Source organism: Myotis nattereri (assembly GCF_964212035.1).
Source record: "Myotis nattereri genome assembly, chromosome: 2".
Lineage (NCBI taxonomy): Eukaryota > Metazoa > Chordata > Mammalia > Chiroptera > Vespertilionidae > Myotis > Myotis nattereri.
In genome coordinates, this window is record NC_138076.1 from 127,190,891 (window position 1) to 127,210,232 (window position 19,342).

At 46.7% G+C, this 19,342-nt stretch overlaps 1 pseudogene across 1 annotated transcript in view; it reads left to right on the plus strand.

The window, feature by feature from the left end:
• Nucleotides 1-8,207: 8,207 nt before the first annotated feature.
• LOC308513863 (translocation protein SEC62-like) overlaps nucleotides 8,208-19,342 on the plus strand; it is a 127,154-nt pseudogene continuing 116,019 nt past the window's right edge. The window contains exon 1 of the transcript in view: nucleotides 8,208-8,261. The product of the transcript in view is annotated as a translocation protein SEC62-like (transcript). The remainder of the gene's footprint in view (nucleotides 8,262-19,342) is intronic.

The window sequence follows — 19,342 nt, forward strand, 5'->3', positions numbered from 1 at the left end:
TGTCAGCTCCCCACCCGTTATCAGGGAGGGAGAGCCCCCATACACAGTTACTATTTCACCTTCCTTGACTCAGTCTAACCCTCAGATCTCTATTTCTAAATACCCCCAAGAGACTTGATGCTCATTTTGATCTTGCTGACAACACGCAAGTGTGAGATGAGCGGGGCTTTCCCCACAGCCCTGAGGGGATCCAGGCCCTCACTGAGGGTGAGGAGTGCAGGCTCCAGCTTAGTTAGTCTCTCTTCTAATTGGCTTTCAGGGTTCATGGAAACTTTTCAGGTGCCATAGATTTCTGGGAGTCTAATGGCTTAAGGAGAAAGCTGTTTGTAAAATTAGTCTTATGACTTGAGTGTCATATTTTTCCTAAATAGATAAACAGGCAGGCATTTCAATAATGCCCTGCTTCTCCCGGATCATATTTTAGGAATGCCAACCACCCAGCACCTAGATCTTAACACTGAAGTCCAAGGGAAGGGTCTCTAGGGACATAGTTGTACTTTACTCGAAGCGGGGACAGACAAGGACACATTCTTGGACCTTGATCTAAGCAACTGAGTATTCACTAGGGAGCAGATTAGCAGCAGCGAGAAATGACAGCAGACAGCCGAGGGGAGGGGCAGTGCTGCCAGAGAAACAGGCTGACCGACTTCATAGCACACAGTCGGAGGCCATGCAGTGGGGGGCCCCTGGGGTCCCGCCACATCTCGGGGACAGCTGAAGGAGTGAATCACAGAATGACAGATGCCCTCCATGAACTGAGGACACAAAGATAAAAGAAGATTTCATGTTTTGTATACTCTGTAATAGGAAGGCAAAGTTAAAAATATATTTGTAGTTCTCCATTGAGCTCCAACTTAAAAATGGAACCATTATGCATTAATTATGCATTATTATGCATGCAGACATTTACACTGGGCAAGAGAATAAGTAATAATAGAATAAATAATAGTATAACAGTAGAATAAAAATGGCTGATCAGGGTATTGACACCAATAAGGGAATTGGCATCAATAGATCTCAGTAAATCTCAGACATCAAGTAATTTGTTCAACATCAACAGTTTAGTTTATGGAAAAAACCAGTTCTCTTGACATTAGGTTAGCATTGTCTATTTCCAGAGTCGGGATCAGCAAGCTCTCACCTACAGGCCAAATCCAGCCTACCACCTGACTTGAGAAGTTTTACTGGAACCCAGAACCTACCCATTAGTTCACTATTGTCCCTGTCTGCTTTTGTGTTACAAGGACATAGTTGAATCCTTGCAAGAGACATCATATATCCAGTAAAGCCTAAAATACTGACTCTCTGGACCTTTACCGAAAAAGTTCATCAATTCTTGTCCTAGATCTAGATTTTAGTCCCTGCTTTTCTAGTTACTTCACCTTTCTGAATATTTTTTTCATCTATAAAATAGAACCAATGATATCTCTGATAATAATAATCCATTTGAAAATATATGTAAAACGCTTTTTGTAGCTTCTGGCAAATAGCTGAGGCTCAAAGGATGATGTAAGTGACAGAAATCCAATTTTAACCCTTGCAAAGAAGGGACTTCAATGGCTTATACAGCGGCAAGGTGAGTGGGGCTCAGAGCATCAATGAAGGAAAAGGGACTCCCAGGCATCAGGCTCCAGAACTGGAAGTAGAGGCCACTAGGACTCACTCACTTCCTAATTCCCTTTCTCTGTTTCTCTGTCTCTCTCCCATTCTCCCTCTCTGCCTGGCTTCATTTTGCAGACACCTTCACCTCATAGCAGAGAAGATGGCTATAAAAGCCCAAATTTACATCCTTCCTTCGGTTAAGCTTTAAAATATCAACTCCTTAGCTATTCTTTGACTGGTCCAGTTAGGGTCCTCTCATGGGTCTACCCTTTAACCAATCTCTGATGGCTAGGGTCCCCCACATTACAGAGCTCTGTTGTGAAGCAGCACTCCAGACAAGGACTACATTTCCCAGTCCCACCTGCATCCAGATAAGACCATGTAAATCGTTTTTATCACAGCAATGTCAGCACAAGGGACGTGTGTTACTCCTAGGCCCTGGAGGTTATGAGACAGATGGGCTTTCCTCACTCCTTGGTCTCCATCTATCAATAGATATTAATGCCCAAAATGTCCTGGAAACATGTCTTAAGAAACCACTGACAGCTGATCCCTGAATGACCATAAGGAGTAAGACCACCTCCCTCCCCAATTCGATCCTGACTTCTTTGGACTATTTATGTGAGCAAGAGATAAACTTCTATTGTGTTTGAGCCATTATACATGCCAAGGCCGATTTGTTATAGCAGTTGACCTACCCTAACTAAAGCAAGTGCTATGATTGGACTGGCCTGGCCTCATATCCATTCTTGTGACAGGGGAATGGAAGATGAGCTGAGTCTGTTACCAGAAGAAAGGGGAGAGAAAAACATGTAGGGAAATGAAATAAATGAACAAGAAAATAACTAGTATAATCTATAATGATTAATGATCATTTACCTTGTGGTTTGTTACCATTAATAAAAATGCTCATAATGTTCCATTATCTTAAGTATGGGTTTAACTTGAGCCTATAATCTGCACATCAATGTGTTCACCAACCAGGAAGTTCCTCTGAGCTTTGGTGTTCAGAGTTTTTATTGGGGTTTCATTCTGCAGGCATGACTCCTTGAATCATTAGCCACATGATTACATCAACTTCCAGCCCTCCTCTTCTCAATTATCTCATCTTTTAGTTTAAACTCAGGTGTGACCCAAGAGGCTCATGAATAACAAAGACATTCCTATTACCTGGGGAATTCCTAGGACTTAGAGTCTTCCTCCCAAGAAGCAGGGTCAAAGGCCAATCCAATTCTTTATTATACAATACATGGATTATCTATGCAAGGTTTTGTTTTGTTTTGGTAATTAGAGTTGGGTAACTTAGAGTCTGTTTGCTTTATATCTAATCAAGTAAATTAATACCAAGTAATGAAACTAATTGTCATAAAGAGGGCATTACTGTGGGAAGTTGTCAATGGAGTCAACATACCATTTTCTACCAGAGAATGGGGTGTTCTGGTGAAACTAGGGCAGATTCTCCTGTATCTTTCCCTTATGTGAACCTGAAGCAGCCTTCTATCTCAGCAGGAACACCAGCTGGGCACTTTGATTTTCATAAAGGAATGTGTACTCCACCATTCACCCATGTGGTTTTCAGAGTGTGTGCATCTGTGTGTATATCTATATAGATACATATATATGATCCAAGAATAATCAACTACTACTAATAATCAACAGCTAACGTTAGTAAGTGCTTACCATGTGTCAGGTATTGTAGTAAGAGCTTCATGTACATAATTTAATCCTCACCCCAAACATACAAATTAATAATCGTCTTCATTTTATGCCTAATTAACCTACCTAAGGTCAGGCGGCTCAGACATGATGGAGCCCACATTCAAATCCAGATGTCCGACTCCCTTAACTACCGCATGCCTAAGCATTCCTGCAAAGAACCCCGTTGAATAGAAATGAGATTCAGGGGAGAGAATTGAAGAATGTGGTATTTATTTACTCCTCTATATAGTCTAAATCAGTGGTAGGTAAACTGCAACTGGTGAGCCACATGCGGCTTCTGTGGCCCCTTGAGTGTGGCTCTTCCACAAAATACCACGTGCGGGCACGCATGTACAGTGTGATTGAAACTTTGTGGCCCATGCGCAGAAGTTGGTATTTTGTGGAAGAGCCACACTCAAGGGGCCAAAGAGCAGCAGTTTGCCTACCACTGGTCTAAGTCAGTGGTTCTTAACCTTGGCTGCCCATTAGAATCACCTGGGAATCTTTTTAAAATCCTGATATCTGGGCCTCATCCTCCGGAAATTCTGTTTCTTTGTTACTAATGTTGTGGCCCCACCCCATTACAAAGAATAAATCTGCTTTTCATGATGGTTTGTATCTGCTGCTGTGTCGCCCGAAATTTTAAACATAATTTTATGCTCTAGTAAAGCAGTTATTATGATTCCCTCTGGTGGTCAGAACATTTGCTTTCTTTTTCCCCTTAATCCAACTTGGTCTGTTTTCATTCTCATTTTATTGAAATCCTATTTTTGGTATGTTACATAAACCCTCAAGTTCTTTTAGAATACAGAAAAACAAACATTTGATATTTGGTGATTATGATAAATCCCATGTATGAATGACCAAATTTTATATTAATAAAATATAATTAACATTAAAATCATACTGAGTTTAGTGGCATCTGATTTCAACCCATTGGCCAGAGCTCTGCTGTGTGAACACTGCTATGGCCATGGAGTTTGGGGTAGGTTGTCTGGAGCTATCACCCAAGGAATCCTATTTCTAAGAGCGCCCTGCTGACTTAGAGAGCTGTGTTTCTAAAAGTAAGACAGAGGGAGTAGCCTGAGGAATATTAGCAGTCTGTCCTGGCCTAACCTTAGTTACAGCGACACCCATTAGCTCTTCCCTCACGCCTCCAAGACGGGAGAGGTAGCACCTGCGGTTGACCGTCACTTGTCTTCTACCATCTCGCCATGGATTTCCAATGAGATTGGTGGCCAGACAGTGGGTGCCAAGCCTGTCTCTCTCATTTCCAGCACAGCCTGAAAAAATCCCCCTGCCTCGCCCACAAGAACCTCTCCCCAGTCACCGGGTTTTCTGCCTTGCCTCCTCTGAGCCTGTGAGCCACGGGGCAGGCAGCTTGGCGTGCTCTGTAACCTTCCCTGCACGTCAGAGCATCTATTCATATGCTACTAATAATAGTTCCTAGCAGGGTGGACGTGCTCCAACATGTAGGGGGCCTCGTTTCCCGTGGCTGTGCCTTCACTGCTCCCTGGACCAGGACAGGCGGGGTAGATCCAGACGCGCTTTCTCAGTTCTCTTCCTCGGGCTACTGATCGCATTACTAGAAGTCCTGCTGTGCTGGCCTCTGTCGAAACATGTAGCCAGCACAGGCTGCAGGGCCTTCTCCTGCTCCATTTGTGTAGCCTGAAATGGGAGAGTTTGGTTTCTGTGGAAGACGAAGGCTCCAGCGCTGTAGCCTGAGGTTGTCCTGAAATGGGTGGCCCCAAGGCTGAGGGCAGGTGCATCTCGCCTGCCTTCTTGGCTGCAAAATGGAAAAGGACAAGCGGTGAAAGCAAAAGGAACTGCCTTTGAGCTCTGTACCCCCTCGCTCACTCTTTCACTTTATCAATTTCCACTGCCCAGGACCATCTAAATTGACATAAATTGCTTACCTTCAGGTTCATGTCAGGAACTCTGAGGGAGCGTCCCATGCATTATCCCTTTGAACCTCGCCACAACTTGCTGCTGTAGGTGCTGTTATCCCCATTTCATAGATGAGGAAGCTGAGGTTCAGGGAAGATAAGGTTATGTATGTAAGTAGCACAGCTGCTAAGGGGCAGAGTCAGAATTTGAACCCAGGTCTTTGTGACCTGAGGGCCTGCCCTGGTGACCCCAATTCCCTGTTAATACAGAGGAGAGTTTGCAAGCTCCAGATGCTTCTCCCCACCATGGCTAGCACCTAATGGCCCCCCTACTGTGGCAGTCAAAGGGCACCCAGTCTGGGCTGCCCGTGAAGCAAGCTGATGCACCTGCTTCTACTTCCTCTTTCCCTTCACAGCCCTTTGTCCGCCCACAGACTCCCTGGTGGTTACTGGGGGCAAGTTCTGCCTCTCGTGCTTCCCATCAGTGCTTCAGTGCAGGGTAGATTTCGTTTAGCCTTCGTGGGCTGATCAGGGCCCCAGGACAGAGGACTGCACCCGAGCTCTGGACCAGGGGCTCACAAAGGAGCTGTCAGGGCCCCACTTACTGACTGCCGGGGTCCCCTGGAGCCTGCCGCAAGAAACTAGTGCAAAAACGCCCAGTTACATCACTGTCTGCCAAGAGGCTGTGTCTTCATGTTGTGCACATGTGGCCTGGAAGGGCACTAGCCTGGGACTCAAGTGAAGCCATCTTTTCTTGAGCACCTACTGTGCGCTAGGTACCGTGTTAACACTTTTGCCTTCCTGATCTCATGTCAACCTCAAAATTACTCTTAGCTAGGCTCACAGAGGAGAAAAGCGAGGCTAGGTGCTCACGTGGCCTCTCAGAGGCTATTTGGCTTGTGAATGGAATCTTCAGTCCCCCATGCCAATGTTCTTCCCTGAAATCTGCGGCTAATCTGCCTTAGAATCTTAGGGGCTAAAGAAACAAAAAACTCTTGGCCTTGCTTTCATATCTTTAAAATGAGGTGCTGGAACAGACCAATGTCTTTGTTTCCTTCTTTTTAAATCCTCACCCAAGGATATTTTCCCATTGATTTTTAGGGAGAGTGGAAGAGAGAGGGAAAGACGGAGAGAAATATCGATGTGAGAGAGACACCCCGATCGGTTGCCTCCTGTACATGTTCTGACCAGGGCCCGGGCCGAGGAGGAGCCTGCAACCCGACGGAGGTACGTGCCCTTGACTGGAATGGAACCCGGAACTGTTTAGTCTGTAGGCTGACACTCTATCCACTGAGCAAATGGGCTAGGGCCAATGTTTCCTAATTGTGCTTCATGGTGGTTGTAGACAGGTGTTTGAGCTACTCAGACTCAGACTTAGATTTGGGTTTTAACTTTTAAAACCATTTAAGCACTCAGAAAATATATTAAGTACCTACTATGTGTTGGGCATCATTCTAGCTAAAAGGAGACAAAATCAAGAACAAAGCCGCTGACCTTAGGGAAGCCTTGGTAGGGGTTGGAGGAGAGAGATTAAAGCAAAACAAAACAAAAAACCCCACAATGTCAGTGATAAACCCTGTGAAGGAAATAATTAGGATGCTGTTACAGAAAATAAGGGGGCACTTTAGTTAGGATGGCTAGGAAAAGCTTTTTTGAGATAAAACTTGAAAATGGAGGAGCTGGGTCTGAAGCATTTCAGGCTGAGGAAATAGCAAGTGCAAAGGTCCTGAGGCAGAAGAGAACTTGGGACCATAAAGAAATGGAAATAACCCCTTTGTCACTGATGCATAGTGACTGAGGGGGAAATGGACACAGGAAAGAGGAAAGAAGAAAGCACATAGGACTTTAAGGATTTGGGAATAAGGAGTAAGTAATAACTCCAATAATAATTACTAATACTAAATTTACTAACAAAATTGCCAATAATTTGTAAAACCTTACTTTATTTGCATTAAGTAAGGAGTTGGGAGATTTAATGACCTGCAGGGAGTTACCAAAATTTGCTCAAACTCATTTTGCTCATCTGTTAAATGGTGTTGACAAGAGTACCTCTTTCATGGAGATGCTGAGAAGATGAAATGAGTAAGCTTCAGGTCTGGCTCAGACTTGGAGATCTCTGACTTCTTGTCAGGCTCAGGAGGACAACAACCTCCAGCTACAGCCTGAGGAACCCAGGGCATTTCTGCAAGACCCATGGCAGTCAGGGGGACACGGGGATGGATCTCATCAGGCGTATTGATTCCTTGTCAGCTTTGGAACTCTCCGTGCCTCCCTGGGAGCCCAGTTTAAGATTATATTTGAGGCAGGACCAGTGCGACTTAGCACAAGGCCTTGGGAAGGTTGTCTGCGGTAGACACTGGTGGTTACCCACCAAGCAGCCATTTCTCGCCCTTTCTCCGGGTCAGCAGAGTTCACTGCCCATCACAAAGGCAGAAAATGTAGGTTCTCACTTTCACGGCCTCCCTGTCACTCTGGCAATATAGACATATGAAGGATATTGTGGGTTTGGCTCCAGACAACCATAATAAAATATCACAATAAAGTGACTCACAAATTTTTGGTTTCCCAGTGCATATAAAAGTTTTATTTACACTACACTGTAGTCTATTAAGTTTGTAATAGCATGAAGTCTAAAAAAACCTAATGTATATACCTTAAATAAAAATTGCTTTATTACTTAAAAATGTGTACCATCATCTGATCTTTCAGTGAGTCATCATCTTCTTGCTAGAGGAGGGTCTTATTTTCAATTTATAAACAATGCAGTATCTGAGAAGTGCAACACAACAAGGTTTGTCTGTAGTCATGTGACCCAATATTGGCCAATTAAACCAGAGGGGAACTCTGCTGGTGGGAGGGGGGATTCCGGGCAAGATATAATCTTACGTGGTAAAAGAAAGGGAGGAGATGAAAAGCCACGTCTTCTCCTTTCCACCTTTGACCATGATTTTGAGGAGACATGACAAATGGAGCCTTGGCAGCCCTCTTGCAATAACCAAGAGCTCTCCGAGAAGCCCGAGCATGGGCGAGCCACGGATCCTGCTGGAAATCACCGTCCTCTACATCGCTTATTATGTGAGAATAATAAAGCCTTTATCTCAGCCTAGAATAGCTGCATACGTCATTATGTGCAATTGGGAGTCTCTTTGCTCCCTTCCACTTCCTTCCATTACCCTCTCCTCTGGCAGGAATCAGAGGCCTCTCCCACCTGCTCAGTGATCTGCACAAACCCTTAAACTGAAGACAAGGCCCCACATATCCAGGGTGACCTTCGGCCTAGTTTGTCCTGGATACTTCCGGTATAGTTCTGGCTCATCCTTCCGCTCTGGTGTAAGTTTTAAAAATGCTAAAAATGTTCCTGGACGGAGGGTCATTTCTATGTCCCCCCTCTTCCTTTTTCAGAGAGAAAGCTTAGTGTGAACACTGCTGCGAGGGAGAACACAGCTTTCAATTCACAGTAGATGGTAATGGCTAACACCATTTGATGAAAGAGGGGCATGAATGAGCCCACAGCGTGAAGGGGGTTCCCTAGAGGAGGGGAAGGCCCAGGAATAAGAAGCTGGGAGCTCTAATGGCAAGCTTTTCCCCCTTCCTAGATTTTCCAGGGATTCGCTCTGCTTCTAAGAACATACAAAGCCTTTGTTGCTGTGTTTGCTCTTTCTCTGCTTTCTCTTCTTTCACAGTCCCAGTCACCTCTGCCAGCACCCCGAGCTCACTGAGCTTACCAATTGGCAAAAAAGTCTCAAACTCCTTCGTGTGTGTGTGTGTGTGTGTGTGCGTGTGTGTGTGTGTTGTGCAAACCCAGATGACTGTTTTTCTGAAAGCTTTCCAAGGTCCCCACAAGGTTGACAGAGGTGTTATGTAAAGTGACAAAGTCACTCTCACACATGCTATTTCAAGTCTATTTCCAGACCTTTCCAGACACCTCAAAACTTGAATGTATTTGGAGTGCACCCCACCCCCACTCCCTGACCCCCAAATAATTGAAAATTAGGCCTGCCGCTGTCCCTTCTCCCAATCAGTGCCTCCTGTGCTAATAAAAACAAGACACAAATAGGGCAGTTTGTCCATGTTGGCAGCAAGTATTCAAGTGCATAAGTTAGTCTTGATTTAAGTTACATAGATTCATTATCTGTGAGAAAAGGGGCCCCTCCTAAGCCTGTTAGAGAGCTCAGCATTGTACTGCAGCCTTGAGAGCGAGAGCCGTCCCTGGGGAGTGGAATCCAGGAATAGAACAAGCGCTTGTGCCAGCAGCAGCACGGAGCTGTGAGGCCATCAGCAGGACAGGGCTGTGGTTTGTAGCCTCCCTGCCACCTGCGGGGACTGGAGACCCACAGGGTCTTGACAGGGAAGGATCCAACGCTTTACGGTTCTTAAATGAAGAGACAGTAAAGGAGATGAGCTGCTTTCATCTTGTCTTTCGTGTCTGACCATCACAGTGACAATTAGGGCTGTGCAGCAGTGGGAAGCAGGAGAGATGCTTAAGGGGCCACAGGGGCACTTGGCTGTGATTGGAGAGGTATCTGGGCTGTGACTCTGCCCAGACTTATCACTTGTAACCTGAGCTGTGAAAGAGAGAGAGAGGGAAAGAAACATCAATGTGAGACAGAGACATGGATTGGTTGCCTCCCACGCTCACCCTGACTAGGGCTGGGGATGGAACCTGCAACCTAGGGATGTGCCCTTGACTGGGAATTGAACCCATGATCCTTCAGTGCACAGGCTGACACTCTAATCACTTAGCAACACCGACCAGGGCAAGAGAAAACATTTTAATTCATCCAATAATAATTATATGAATGCCTACTATGTACTAGGTGTTGAAATAAGATCAGAAGCTACGAGAGTGAACTGAAAAAAATTCTTGTCCCTAAGAAGCTTTCAGTTGGCTAGATACAATAACAGGTAGTTACAATACAGATTATTAATGCTGCAGGTAAAAAAATTAATTGGAAAGAGGACTACGTGCCCCTTCAGTCACACTGTGGCACTGTCTAATAGGCCAGCCCAAATCCTCTGACACCCTGATTTGGATAATTATTACTACTAGTTGTGGTCTAGACCTTGAAAAGTTAGATCTTAATTTGTAGGAAATTGATGTTGCAAATGAGTTTATACATATACATACATATTTTTTCCAGAGAGAAAGGGAGAGGGAGAGAGAGATAGAAACATCAATGATGAGAGAGGATCATTGATGGGCTGCCTCCTGTATGCCCTCTACCAGAGACTGAGCCTGCAACCCGGGCAGATGTTGCAAATTATTTATGTCTGGTAGAGATGCAGATGATTTCTGTCCATTGGAAAAGACAACTTCTAAGGGCTATGATTTTATTGCCTGTAGGACATTACATTACGTTCAGTTTCATTTCTAAGTTAGCAAGCTTACGTCAGCACCCTTTCTTTCACTGACGACATCTATCAGCCTCTCCTATGTTCCTCTGGTCCAGCTTTATCACCCTGCTGGGTCCCTCATTAATGAGGTAAATGCATCTTTGGCATAGGCTCTGGATGTATTTTAAGAGCTGTGCCTTTAACTCTCTGAAAATAATGTTTTGACACTACCTTAGAAGAAAGGTGCTAAGGGGTCACAGATGAGGGGCACCAGTCTTGGGGACTTAAGGAAGACTTCTAAGAGAGGTCATAAAGTCAGACATGAAGAGTGAAGGAGTTAGTTAGGCAAAGATGAAAGAGGGTGATATATTAGGTAGAAGGAAATAACTTACGTCAAGGCCAGATCTGAGGCACCTGCTTTAACACAGGTGAGTGGTGAGAGGCAAGGCTGAAGAGCTATGCCACAGCCAGATCATGAAGGACTTCAGTGCTATGCCAAGAAGCTTGGTCTTTATACAGAGGGCATTAGGGAGTCACTAAGGAGTTTTTAAACATGGACAAGACATGGTTGGATTTGGTTCCTCGTTCGCTGTTTCATAATCCAGGTGGAAATCACACTAACCCATAGACTAATTGCAACTTGCTGAGGTTGCTTATAAAATTCCCATACAATTCCTTTTCACCCAAGTTTGCTCTATAAGTAAAATCAAAAGATACATTGGCGAATAAATTCATGGAGAGATTTCTAAACTTTAGTTGGAATGCCCAAAAATGGATAATCACCATTTGTAAAGTTTTCTTTCTCTATTCTGGTCAAAATAGAAAAAGCAGACATGCAAAAACAAACAAAAACACACAAAAAACAAACTGCCCAAACCAAGGCTAATATATTTCAAAGTAAAACTTTAAGCAACAGGCAAAGCAGAGCTGCAGGAGGAGATGCCAGAGACCAGCTATGGAATCGCTTGGGTCAGAAAGCTTGCTGTTTCCTTCGTTTCCTTGGCCAGATGTTTCCATTTCAGCAATAAACTATAAAGCAATTCTGCATTTTTAGCATGAGGGAGCATTTACTGGTTATGACGCAGCAACCAAGGATTTGGCAGCAATCATAGCACTTTTGTTTCTGGTCTCATTTCATCTTCACAAGAGCCTATGAGGCAGAGAGGATGCGGGACATCACGCCCATTTCACAGATGGAGAAAGCCAAGGACTAGAAAGGTCAGTGATTTGCCCAGTTATAACTGCACATCAGAGCCAGAGATGGGAAAAGAATTGTTACCAGTGTTCTGTCTGACACTACCATGGAGATTTTTACTGGTAGGTGTTGAATAAATTTAATAACGGAACAATTCTATGCTGTTCTTTTCTGCTTACTATGTATAAAGATGTAATTATACCTCTATGCATTTATTTACTTGTTTATTAAGGTCACTAAAGGATAAGTTCTGTTAAGGCAGTGTCCTATTGCTATATAACAAACAGCCCTGAAGCTCAGAGGCTTAAAACCAATAATTCATTATTCAACGTTTATTAATGTTATCAGACTTATGTCTGTTTATATACTGCTCACTACAGTGTACAGTTCTTCCTCTCTGTCCATACATAGCCTCTCTCTCTCTCTGAACACTGCTATTCCATCTGTGACCACAGTGCCTCCGGAACTCACCACCATACCAAATCAAATGGAGTCCTGTCGACAGGCTTGGGCATTTGTGTTGCTCCATGTCACCATTTCCGCTGCTAGGTGCTTATGTACCTCGCACAGCTTCTCACGCACTCCCACTCCCCATGGCCTGCCTCCTGGAGCTACTGTCAGGGGGATGTTATTTGGCAATGGTGGTTGGCTGTTGGCCAGGACTTCACTGGAGCCGGCACAAAGCCTGTGCCGTGGACAGCTCTGCCGATTGCCGAAGAAGCAAGATGTGTCGCTGCTGTTGGTCTGGCTCCATGGTTGAGCAGGTTGCCTGCAGTCCTGAGCTGCAAACCTTCAGTTCTGTGTTGGTACCACATTCTGGTTTTCAGGACTCCAAGGGCACGCTGGCTTTCTGAATCAGGCACTGAAGTAAAGATGAATGAATTTGGCTTTGAATTGTGGCGTTGCCTTGGATTCTGTATGCCTGGGTTTAGTCGGCTTCTCTATCCCATTATGTCAGACAAAGGCTCTATCAGTCATTTATTGCTGGCTCCTACTGTTGTTTCTTTCATCTGGATTATAAAGAGCTATGAGGTTTTGAAATCCATTATCTGATTTATGGTAAGTGGCTCACTAATTGCCCAAACTACAATATTCACCAGGGTTAGACGCTTTAATATATGGAGAGCTACCTACTCTTTGGAATGTAGGCTGCTTGGCATCAGGGCTGCCATATATGGTTGTTCAGGTTGGGCACTGCACAAGGATGCCTAGCCAAGTGGGTTGGTGTGGCTGAAATCCAGCCCATGCTGGGCTTACCAACACATGCACTCCAGCTTGCTACCCCTGCAGGCAACCTGGCTCAGACTGAAGGAGCGCCTTTTTGGGTGTGCAGCAGCCCTTCTTGGGAGGATGTGCTGAAGGATTTAACCTGTACAGGAGGTAGAAAATCATGTGGGAAATTAAAAGCTGGTGCTCAGCAATGTTTACTCTCAAGAGGAGACATTTACTATGGAATAGCTCAATTCAGAGCTTTAAAGACTTCTTCCTACCTTTTTGTTTTTGTTGTTGTTGTTGTTAATCCTCACTGAAGGCTATTTTTTCCATTGATTTTTTTTAAGAGAGAGTGGAAAGGAGAGAGAGAGAGAGAGAGAGAGAGAGAGAGAGAGAGAGAGAGAGAGATATTGGTAGCCTCTGGCACACACCCCCATGAAGGCAGGGATCAAACCTGAAACCCAGGTACATGCCCTTGAACAGGAATCCAACCCACCACCCTTCAGTGCATGGGCCAACACTCAACACTCTAACCACTGAGAACACCAGCCAGGGCTCTTTCTACCTTTCACCTCACTGCCCGTGCATCCTTGGGATGCCTGGAGAGCATTTTTATCCAAGTATGCACCAGAATGAGTCTCTGTTTTCATTCTCCACTGTAAATACTTCCTGGTGGGCTTGGTAACTCAGGATTAGTGTCTATCTGGTTTAAAAAATTCAAAGACAACATTTCTATGTCCTTCATTAGGAGCTGAGGTTTTGTGAAGTGTCGTGATGTCACTCACGGAAACAAGGCAGCTCAAATCCTAGAGCTGTTCTTCCTGAGAGATAGCTGTGCTTTCAAATGGACGGTGGCGTGAGCCTTGACTCTGTAGCCTGTTGACTTCTTTCTTCTGTTTCAAACTTATTTATTTATTCAATAGATATTTTTTGCAAGAGACAGTCCAGTCTGGCATCGAGCAAGCTGAGTTCAAATGCTGGCAGGTTATTTAATCTTTCTGTGCCTCAGTTTCCTCATTTGTAAAATGGTTGTAATGATAATCTCTACCTCATGGGGTTATTGTAATGATTAAATGAATTAATTTGTGTAACCTATGCCTGACACAGCACAAGCCTTCAACAGATGTTAATTCTTATTTATGGAGCATCTACAATGCTCCAGGCACTGGACAATCACTGAGGGGGATCTAGGCAACCATGCAATGTACTCCAGGCCTTCTGCTAGCTTATCGTCTAGTAGGGACCATAAGGCAGGTAACCCTGTTACTATATTATAGGGCAATGTATTGAAGGTTCTCCAACTTTAATGAGTATAAGGAGCACCTGCCATTATCAGCCACCAGGGGATTACAAATCAAAACAAAAATGAGGTACTGCTTCATGCTCACTAGGATGACAGAAACAAAGGCAGGTAATAACAAGTGTTGGTGAGAATGTGGAGAAGTCAGAACCCACATACTCTGCAGGTGGGAATAGAGACTGGTACAGTCCCCGTGGAAAACACTCTGACAATTCCTCAAAAAGTGTGACACAGAATTACCACCACATGGCCCCCAGTTACACAGGCACAGCCAAGAGAAATGAAGACACATGTCCACACAAAAACTTGTACCTAAATATTCATAGTATCCTAAATAATAAAAGGTTAATGTGCAAATTGACCAAATGACAGAACAACCATTTGCTATGACTACCAGGAGGCAGATGCTCAATGCAGGAGCTGCCCCCTGGTGGTCAGTGCACTCCCACAGGCAGAGTGCTGCTCAGTCACAAGCTGGGCTGACAGCTGGCGAGCATAGCGGCCGGCCTCCACAGCAGCGCTAAGGACATCCCACTGTGGCTTAGGCCTAAGCCGTCAGTCAGACATCCCCCAAGAGCTCCAGACTGTGAAAGGGCAAAGCCAGGCTGAGGGCCCACCTCCCTCGACACCCAATGCACGAATGTTGTGCACCAGGCCTCTAGTTATGCATAATAGGGAATATAAGTGGTAGGACAACCCAGATATCCATTAACTAATGAATGGGAAATAAAGTGTGATAGATCCATACCATGAAATATTATTTAGGCATAAACAGAAATGAAGTACTAATTCATACTATAACCAGAGGGTCCTTGAAAACCTTATGGTTAAGTGAAGGAAGGCAGTCACAAGGACCACATAGTGTATGCTTCCATTTATAGGAAATGTCCAGAGTGGATAAATCTATGGAAACAGAAGTAGATCAGTGATTGCCCATGGCTGGGCCAGGGGAGTAGGAATTGGGGAGTGACAACTGAAGTGTACACTTTAAATGGATGAATTGTATGGCAGTGACTTATATATCAATACTAGGGGCCTGGTGCACGAAATTCGTGCACTGGGTGGGGGGGGGGGGGAGAGTGTCCCTCAGCCCAGCCTGCCCCCTCTCACATACTGGGAGCCCTCAGGCGTTGACCCCCATCACCCTCCGATCGCCTGATCAGCCCCTTGCCCAGGCCTGATGCCTCCGCCAGAGGTGTCAGGCTTGGACAGGGGACCCCCATCTCCCCCCAATCACTGGCTCTGGCCCCCGCCCAGGCCTGAGGCCTCTGGCCCAGGAATCATGCCTGGGCAGGGGACCCCCATCTCCCTCTGATCGCTTGCTCCACCCCCCGCCCAAGCCTGACGCCTCTGACCCAGGCTTCAGGCCTGGGCAAGCGGACCAACATATCCCCCCAATCCCCGGCTCCGCCCCCCAAACCCCACCCAGGCCTGATGCCTCAGCCAGAGGAGTTGACCCTCATCACCCTCCGATCACCAATCACCGGATCGGCCCCTTGACCAGGCCTGAGGCCTCTGGCAGAGGTGTCAGGCCTGGGCAGGGGACCCCCAGCTCCCCACGGTTGCAGGCTCCGCCCCTGCCCAGGCCTAACGCCTCTGGCTGAGGTGTCCGGCACGGGCAGCGGGGACCTGCAGTGGCAGCGGGGGGCGCCGCGATCGTGGGCTTCACTTTAGGCCCAGGCAAGGGACCCCTAGCTCCTGGGACTGCCAGCTTCGACCGTGCCCAGCTCCCATCGCTGGCTCCACCCCTACTTCCTGCTATCACTGGCCAGGGTGGAAAAGGCGCCTGATTCTCCGATCATGGCTGGGGGGCAGGGCAAAGGCGGCCCCAGGGCCGCCTTTGCCCTGCCCCCCAGCTCTTAGCTTCCCCCTGGGTTTCAGATCACTGTCAGTGGCAGGGGGCTTCTTCCTGCTTTCCCTTTTGCCTCCCTGCATTGTGCCTACATATGCAAATTAGCCGCCATCTTGTTGGCAGTTAACTGTCAATCTTAGTTGGCAGTTAACTGCCAATCTTAGTTGGCAGTTAATTTGCATATAGCCCTGATTAGCCAATGAAAAAGGTATCGCCGTACGCCAATTACCATTTTTCTCTTTTATTAGTGTAGATAACATTTTTAAAAAGAAGTACTTGGAGTGTTTGTTTAAATTGCATATTTTTGGTACCCTCCTCTCAACATTTTGATTCAGGTCTTGGGTGAGATTATACAATAAGACTGTGTCTTTAAAATCTTCTGGCTTATGGCAGTTGAGACGAATGATTTGGCCAGGGTAAATCATGACCGGCTTCTTGGATGAGGTGGTACTTGCATTGGACCCTACTGGCTAAGGTTAATAAAGGGAGAGAGACTTTTCAGGAGTGGAGAGCAGCGCAAATCATATTCATGGCTCAGGGTCTCTGATAGAACTTATGCTGGTGTCTCCTCGGGCTGAATCTCACTGAGGGGAAGAACTGAGTGAAAGAAGATTTGTCTTATAACTAAATGACCCTTTTCCTTCCATAACCCTCTGAGCTGCTGCTATCAAGGTATTTTTAGACAGTTTACACAAATGAGTACCCAGGGCAGGAATGTGTCAGGAAGAGGATGCAAGGGACAAGGCAATTAGCAGGTGAGTGACAGCAGTGCACATGTCCCTTCTTTCACAGCTGGGCTTTACCCTGGCCTCTGTGTTGGAAACTGTCACTATGTGAGTTACAAAGGGGCCAAAGGGTAACTATTAACAATCCACTGAAGGTCTTTGTTTAATGCCTAAAAGGGTTCTTTGGAGTTGGCCATGGCTGTTTGCCCGGCGGAAGTCTTTTATGTGGCTCATTCTTCTTATGACCTCAGGACCAATGGTTTCCCCTTGAAAAAAGGGCAAAATATCAGACACTCAAATAATTCCCCTAGTCGGGTGGGAAAGGGGAATGGTGACCTGAAGATATACATCTAATATATTCTAGGTGGAACCAATGAATCCATGGAAGACACAGGACTGGGGATCAGGAAAACTTCCAGAAAGAGAAGAAGAAATATTATATCTAACTCTAATAACTGTGGAGATAAAACTGAAATTTTCATCAGATTAATACTAGTTACAGAGTTGAAATAAATGTTGAGATATAAAGACTGTTATTTTTTTCTCATAGTGCTTGGTACCCTGTGATTCTTTGTAACCAAAGCAACCAGCTTGCCCTGGATTCTTCAAGACTTTCCTGATTTTCAAACCAAAAGTTTTATGTCCCAGAAATCTTCCTGTTCCTGGCAAGTGGAAACAGGTGGTCACTCTACTGGTAACCAAGGCATCCAGCCTCAGAGAAGAGATGGCTAAGCAGAACACAGAGAACAACAATCAGTTCATGGTTTTTGAGTTTCAAAATGTAGGCCTGGATTTGAGACAGGATGGTTGTGATATTGTAAGATCATGTAAGAGTAAGGCCTTGCCCCCAGGCCAGATACAGATTCTGAGAGGAGGAGGGGAAGGCTAGGCACAGAAGAGATCCTAGGCCAGTGTTGTCCAGTAGAACTTTCTGGGAGGGCAGAAGTATCCTATCTAATAAAAGAGAAACATGGTAATTAGCATACGACCACTACCCTTCCCATTGGCTAATCAGGGCGATATGCAAATTAACTGCCAGCCAAGATGGCAGCCAGCAGCCAGGCAGCTTAAAGCAAACATGAGGCTTGCTTGCTTCAGTGACGGAGGAAACCAACATTCCCCGCCTGCCTTGCCGGCCTCTGAGCTGCAACTCTAAGCAACTATGTTACAAATATAGAAGCTAAACAAAACCCCAGAAACCGGCTTTAGTTGGCCGGGCTTCAGCCAGCAGGATTGCAACATTGTTTCAAATACAGAAGGTAAACAAAGGCCAGAAACCTGCTTTCAGCAGCGGAGGCCTAAGAGCTGGAGCCAAGCCTCAGAGCTAAGGCTGGCTCAGAATAAAAAAGAAAAAAAGGAGCGGTTGGGAGCTTCAGTCACCCGCCAGTCTGAAAACAGCCCTCAACCCCTCACCCAGACTGGCCAGGCACCCCAGTGGGGACCCCCACCCTGAAAGGTGTGTGACCAGCTGCAAAACAGCCATCAGCCCCTCACCCAGGCTGGCCAGGCACCCAAGTGGGGACCCCCACCCTGATCTGAGACAACCTTCAGGGCAAACCAGCCGGCCCCACCCATGCACCAGGCCTCTATCCTATATAGTAAAAGGGTAATATGCCTCCCAGCACCGGGATCAGGGGAGCCGCGAGGCCTCCCGGCATCAGGATCAGCGTGACAGGGGGCAGAGCCCAAACCCCCTGATCGCCCTGCAGCTCTGTGTGTGACAGGAGGTGGGGCCACAACCTCCCTATCCGCCCTGCCCTGTTCATGACCGGGGAAGGCATCCCAACCCCCTGATCAGCCCTGCTCTGTGTCTGATAGGGGGGAGCTCCCCAACCCCCTGATAGCCCTGCGGCTCTGTGTGTGACAGGGTGTGGCACCACCCCCCACGGGCCCTGCTCTGTGTGTGATGGGGTAGAGACATAACCTCCCCATTGGCCCTGCCCTGAGTGTGACAGTGGTGGTGCCCCAACCCTTGATCGGCCCTGCTCTGTGTGTGACAGGGGGCGGTGCCCCAACTCCCCTATCGGCCCTACTCTGTGAATGACAGGGCGAGCTCCCCAACCCCCTGATGGGCCCTGCTCTGTGCATGACAGGGGGGAGCTCCCCAACCCCCTGATGGGCCCTGCTCTGTGCGTGACAGGGTACGGAGCCCCAACCCCCCTGATGGGCCCTGCTCTGTGCGTGACAGGGGGCAGCGCCCAACCCCCTGATGGGCCCTGCTCTGTGCGTGACAGGGGGTGGCGCTGCAACCTGCCCATCGAACCTGTCTTGAGTGTGACAGGGGGCCATTCCCCAACCCCCCGATCGGCCCTGCCCTGAGCGTGACTGAGTGTGGCATCGCAACCTCCTGATCCGCCCTGCTCTGTGTATGACAGGGGCAGCGCCCCAACTCCCCAATTAGCCCTGCTCTGAGCCCGACCAGGAGCTGCACCTAGGGATTGTGCCTGCCCTCTACCACCCGGGAGCAGGCCTAAGCCAGCAGGTCGTTATCTCCCAAGGGGTCCCAGACTGTGAGAGGGCATAGGCCGGGCTGAGGGA